Source organism: Vicia villosa, unplaced genomic scaffold (genome assembly GCF_029867415.1).
Source record: "Vicia villosa cultivar HV-30 ecotype Madison, WI unplaced genomic scaffold, Vvil1.0 ctg.001530F_1_1, whole genome shotgun sequence".
NCBI lineage: Eukaryota > Viridiplantae > Streptophyta > Magnoliopsida > Fabales > Fabaceae > Vicia > Vicia villosa.
Window position 1 is genome coordinate 361,711 of NW_026705653.1, and position 6,528 is coordinate 368,238.

Sequence of the window (6,528 nt, forward strand, 5' to 3'; positions counted from 1 at the left end):
ATGCTTAGAGGTCAAATCAACGGATTTACCCAGAAAGATAACGAATCGCTCTTCGAAGCTTGGGAACGTTACAAGGACATGCTTAGAATATGCCCTCATCATGGACTCGAACCATGGCTGATCATCCATACCTTTTATGGTGGTCTCTTATATAACACTAAAATGACTATAGATGCCGCTGCTGGCGGAGCATTAATGGACAAACCCCATGATGAAGCATACAAACTCATAGAGAACATGGCACAAAACCATTACCAATGGGGAGGAGAACGAGCCGCTCTAGAGAAAGCCCAAACCAAAGGAGGAATGTACGAAATTAGTGGTATAGACCGCGTTAACGCTAAAGTAGACGCTTTAACTCAAAAGATCGAGAATTTGACCATCACCCCTTCAGCCACCGCTGCCGCTGTAGCACCTAACTGCGAGATTTGTGGATTGACTGGGCATGTAGTTGCTGAATGCCAACTCTTGACTGGAGTCCCATCTGATCAAGTAAATTACGCTCAAGGAAACCCTTATTCTAACACGTACAACCCTGGATGGAAAAACCACCCGAACTTTTCTTATAAGAACAACAATGCGTTGTACGCGCCTGGACAAGCACCTGCTGTACCACCTGGCTACCAAAAAGCGCCTGTAGCTGCTCAAAACACCCCTAGGAAGTCAAATCTAGAAATCATGATGGAGAACTTTATAGCTTCCCAACAACAAACCAATAAAGACTTCCTGAATCAAAACATCCACAATAGCGAGCAACTAAAACAATTATCGAACAAAGTAGATGCTTTAGCTACGCATAACAAAATGTTAGAAACTCAAATCTCACAAGTAGCTCAACAACAAGCACCTACTGCTGCCCCTGCTGGCACGTTTCCTGCTCAACCTCAACCCAATCCTAAAGGACATGCGAACGCGATAACACTACGAAGTGGAACTAATTACGATGGACCCATAGATCCTAGAACCCAAAACGTACCCATGTCACAACAAGAGCCAAAGGAAACCCAAAAGAAAACAACTGACAAACACACTGCTAAGACTGATGAGAACAATAACGAAGTGGAACCCGAAAAAGAGAAACCTTATGTTCCACCACCACCTTATAAGCCACCAATTCCTTACCCTCAAAGATTAGCCAAATCAAAAACCGAAGCGCAATTTAAAAGATTTGTAGAACTTCTGAAGCAATTAAACATAACCATACCGTTCACAGAAGCCATAACTGAGATGCCTTCGTACGCTAAGTTCTTAAAAGAAATCTTATCAAACAAAAAGAAACTCGAGGATAACGAAACTATAACGCTTACCGCTGAATGTAGCGCTATCATCCAAAACAACATGCCTCCAAAACTGAAAGACCCTGGTAGTTTCTCTATACCCTGCGTAATTGGAAAAACCATCATAGAGAAAGCCTTATGCGATTTAGGAGCTAGTGTTAGTTTGATGCCCCTTTCGACCTGTAAGAAACTCAATCTAGGTGAGCTTAAAGCAACAAGAATGTCTCTTCAACTAGCAGACCGTTCAGTTAAATATCCTGTAGGAATGTTAGAGAATATCCCTGTTCGTGTAGGTCAATTCTACATCCCAAGTGACTTCATCATTATGGATATCCAAGAAGATTCTAACATCCCGATCATTTTAGGAAGACCATTTTTAGCGACCGCTGATGCAATTATAGATGTAAAGCGAGGAAAGCTTACTTTCGAAGTAGGAGAAGAGAAAATAGAATTTATCCTTTCCCAATTCCTAAAAGCACCTTCTATAATTGACACATGCTGTTCTGCTGACATAATCGACGAGTGTGTCAAGGAAATAAAATCCGAACCAAATAAGGAAACCGAAATCCTAAGAATTCCTATGCCGCCAATTTTTGAAGATGACAACTGGCGTGAGGAATATCAAGATAACCACCTGAGTGAATGCTTAGCTTTAACCCCTGATCCTATACCTGGACCTAAGAAACCTGCTATAGAGCTGAAGACACTTCCTACCGATCTTAGATACGAATTTCTAGACGAAGAACTAAACTGACCAGTTATAGTGAACGCCAACTTAGGACGAACCGAGACTGAAAAATTACTTAATGTCCTAAGAAAATACCCTACCGCTTTAGGATACAACATATCAGATCTGAAAGGTATAAGCCCTTCTCTGTGTATGCACCGCATTATGCTCGAAGACGATAGTAAAACCTCTAGGGAACACCAAAGGCGAATAAATCCTATTATGAGCGATGTGGTTAAAAAGGAAATCCAAAAACTGCTAGAAGCTGGAATAATATATCCTATATCCGATAGTAAATGGGTTAGCCCCGTTCACGTCGTACCAAAGAAAGGAGGAGTCACTGTAATCACTAACGCAAAAGGAGAATCTGTAGCACAACGTACCCAAACTGGATGGAGAATGTGCATTGACTATAGGAAGCTAAATAAAGCTACCCGAAAAGACCATTTCCCTTTACCTTTCATAGATCAAATGCTCGAACGCCTAGCTAAACACTCACATTTTTGTTATCTGGATGGATACTCCGGATTTTTCCAAATTCCTATCCACCCTGACGACCAAGAGAAGACCACATTCACCTGTCCTTATGGTACATTCGCTTATAGACGAATGCCTTTTGGACTCTGCAATGCACCCGCGACCTTCCAAAGATGCATGATGGCAATATTTGCCGACTTCCTAGATGGAATTATGGAGGTCTTTATGGACGACTTCTCTGTCTGTGGAGGAAGTTTTGAAAAATGTTTAGAAAACCTTGAAATGGTGCTTAAACGATGCGTAAGCGTAAACCTAGTCCTTAATTGGGAAAAATGCCATTTCATGGTTCGACAAGGAATTGTACTTGGACACATCGTATCCGATAGAGGAATCGAAGTTGATAAAGCAAAAATCGAAATTATCGAAAACCTTCAACCTCCCAAAACCGTTAGAGAAATAAGAAGTTTTCTGGGACATGCTGGTTTTTACCGACGCTTCATTAAAGATTTCTCTAAAATAACCAAACCCTTAACTGAACTACTCATGAAAGACGCCGAATTTATTTTCACCGATAAATGCACTGAAGCATTTCAAACGCTTAAACAAGCATTGATCTCTGCGCCAATTATGCAACCTCCCGACTGGAATGAGCCTTTCGAAATAATGTGTGACGCAAGTGATTATGCTGTAGGAGCCGTTCTAGGACAAAGAAAGGATAAGAAACTACATGTCATATATTATGCGAGTAGAACCCTAGACGAAGCTCAGATGAATTATGCCACGACAGAAAAAGAATTATTAGCTGTCGTATTCGCATTAGACAAATTCCGTTCTTACCTGGTAGGAGCCAAAATAATCATATACACTGACCACGCCGCCATTAGGTACCTCCTAACCAAAAAGGACGCTAAACCAAGACTTTTGAGATGGATCTTGTTACTACAAGAATTCGACCTGGAAATTAAAGATAAGAAAGGCACTGAAAATGTCGTAGCAGATCACCTCTCTCGATTGGAAAATCTGAAACCCGAACAAGTACCAATTGACGATGATTTCCCTTATGAAAGACTCATCGCCCAATTAGAAGCAAATGAATTCGAACCATACCGTCCAAACTCTGAAACCGAGAAATTAGCTGAAATAGCTTTAGCCCGATCTGACGCACCTTGGTATGCAGATTTCGTAAATTACCTAGCTGCTGGTGTGCCTCCTCCTGATCTAAGCTACCAACAGAAGAAGAAATTCTTCCATGACCTAAAACATTACTATTGGGACGATCCACTCCTTTTCAAAAGAGGCCCCGATGGAATCTTTAGACGTTGTGTACCCGAGGAAGAGATAAGAAGCATAATAACACACTGTCATTCTGCACCGTGTGGAGGACACCATAGCACATCTAGAACCTGCGCCAAAATCCTTCAATCTGGACTTTTCTGGCCCAACCTGTGGAAAGACGTCTATTTTGCTGTACTAAGCTGTGATAGATGCCAACGAACTGGAAACATTTCAAGACGCGATGAAATGCCTCAAAAAGGCATTCTTGAAGTAGAAATATTTGAAGTCTGGGGAATAGACTTCATGGGACCATTTCCGTCATCGTTTGGAAATCAATATATACTCGTAGCCGTCGATTACGTTTCAAAATGGATAGAAGCTATTGCTTCTCCTACAAACGATACACGAGTAGTCATCAAACTTTTCAAAAACGTCATCTTTCCTAGGTTCGGTGTGCCAAGATTGGTAATTAGCGATGGTGGTTCCCATTTCATTTCAAGAATACTTGAGAAACTCCTTCGAAAATATGGAGTAAATCATCGAATAGCCACACCATATCATCCACAAACAAGCGGTCAAGTAGAAGTATCTAACCGCGAAATAAAACAAATATTGGAGAAAACCGTTGCTATATCTAGGAAAGATTGGTCAACCAAGCTAAGTGAAGCTTTGTGGGCTTATAGAACAGCTTTCAAAACTCCAATAGGAACTACCCCATTCAAACTCGTTTATGGAAAATCATGCCACCTACCAGTAGAGTTAGAACATAAAGCCTATTGGGCCATTAAGAACTTAAACCTAAACTACACTGCCGCTGGTGAGAAACGACTTCTAGACATAAACGAATTAGAAGAACTTAGACAAGACGCTTACGAAAACGCCAAAATCTATAAAGAACGAACGAAAAAATGGCACGACAAGCGTATATCTAGGAAAAATTTTAGCATAGGCGATAAAGTGCTCTTATTTAATTCTAGACTAAAATTATTTCCTGGTAAGTTACGATCTAGATGGTCTGGCCCTTTCGAAATAACTAACATATTTCCGAGTGGAGCGATAGAAATCAAAGGAGAAACCGTCAAACCTTTTGTCGTAAATGGGCAACGTCTTAAGTATTACCATCATCTCGAATACGATGAGAACATCGAAGTTTTTAAACTTGACGAACTGCCCGCTCTTTCGAAAAAATAGTTTTCTATTTTAAAATCGTCGAGCTTACGACATTAAACAAAGCGCTTGGTGGGAGACAACCCACATTTATTTATTCTTTTTATATTTTATTTTATTTTATTTTTAAACAATTTTTTAATCTTTAATTTTCATTTAACTATTCTATTTTTAATTATTCTAGATTTTAATTTTCTTACTATTTTTCATACATCTTATAATAACTTTTATAATTATAGCCGCTTTCTTCATTCGAGAAAATACTTCCTTTTTATAATTATAATTATTATTATAACTTGTTTTATTTAATTTTATTTTTAAAAATGAACACTAGCCTAGTTCTAACTTAATCTCAATATTTTCAACTTCTAGGTTTTTCATTTAACTACTAACTACGATGCAAGAAGCTGATAATATGGAAGTTGTGTTCCGTGGTAGAGGACAAGAAGCAAGATTTAACAAGCTGGCTGGAAGACACATGGAGTTGACTTGCTATCCTCACCAACCAACTATGGTGAAGCTTGGTATCGAAGAAAGCATCCTACACCTGCTTAACCAAATCGGTTGGACTGGTTCTCACTTGTTCCGCAAGTTTAGCACTTATCGGAAGCTCACTCTGGAATTCCTGAGCTCCCTGACCTATCTTCCAAACTGTGGACAAGGGCTGAAAAAAGGAGTTATTCTCTTTAGACTCTTTGGTATGGAGTTTAATTTCTGCATCCGAGATTTTGCTGAAATGTTAGAACTACCTCATGGACCTGATGTATACGCCCAAGTAGCTGAAGAAAATCTTCCATACTGGGAGTTGGAAAAATACTGGGGCAAGATCACTGGAAACGACAACCCTGAAGAGAATGAATTTCAATCTGAGAACATCCACAATCCTGCTTTCCGCTACTTTCACAAGATCCTTGCTCACTATATTTTTGGCAAACCAGATAATGTCACTGAAGTTACTAGAGAAGAGTTGTTCATCATGTTTTGTACATCTCAGAATCGCCCGGTCAATGCCATCGCATTCATGCTAACAAACTTCGAGCGCATCACGCAAGACGAAGTTTCACCCATTAGGATCGGCGGATTTGTCACTATGATTGCTAATGCCATAGGAATGAGAGTGCCTTTGCTTAGATTGACACCTTTTGGTACCCATACCTCTATGGACATCAACTTCTGCTTTAATCGAGGTATCATCGGTAATCTTGGACCTGATCGTTTTGAATTGCTCATTGATAACAAAGTTTGGTATCAGTTCACCTTACCGAATCCTAGGACAAGTGTGCACAACCCTACCAACTGGCTTTACTATGGTCAGATTCCTGAGAGAGAGCCATCACCTGAAACCCCTCAAGCTTATGAACATTTTGATGAGGAAATGCCTGCATCTGAATCTGAACCTGAAACACCTCCTGGTTATTATGAACCTCTTCCTATTTATGAACCTGTATCTGAGTATGAGCCTGAAACTCGTTCTGAAGATTCCGTGGATGATCACACTGTTGACATGACTGATGTCGAGGTCGAGCCACAACAACCCGCTACGTCCACCGCATCGGTAAATCAAAGAATGCCCAATCTGAACACGCACGAACAAGCAATCAATGC

General features: G+C 40.2%; 1 non-coding gene across 1 annotated transcript; it reads right to left on the reverse strand.

Annotated features, from left to right (window-relative positions):
- LOC131635673 (small nucleolar RNA R71) lies at nt 1-107 on the reverse strand. Its single transcript, XR_009293845.1, has one exon. It is a non-coding gene; the product is annotated as a small nucleolar RNA R71 (small nucleolar RNA).
- Between the last annotated feature and the right edge of the window lie 6,421 nt (nt 108-6,528).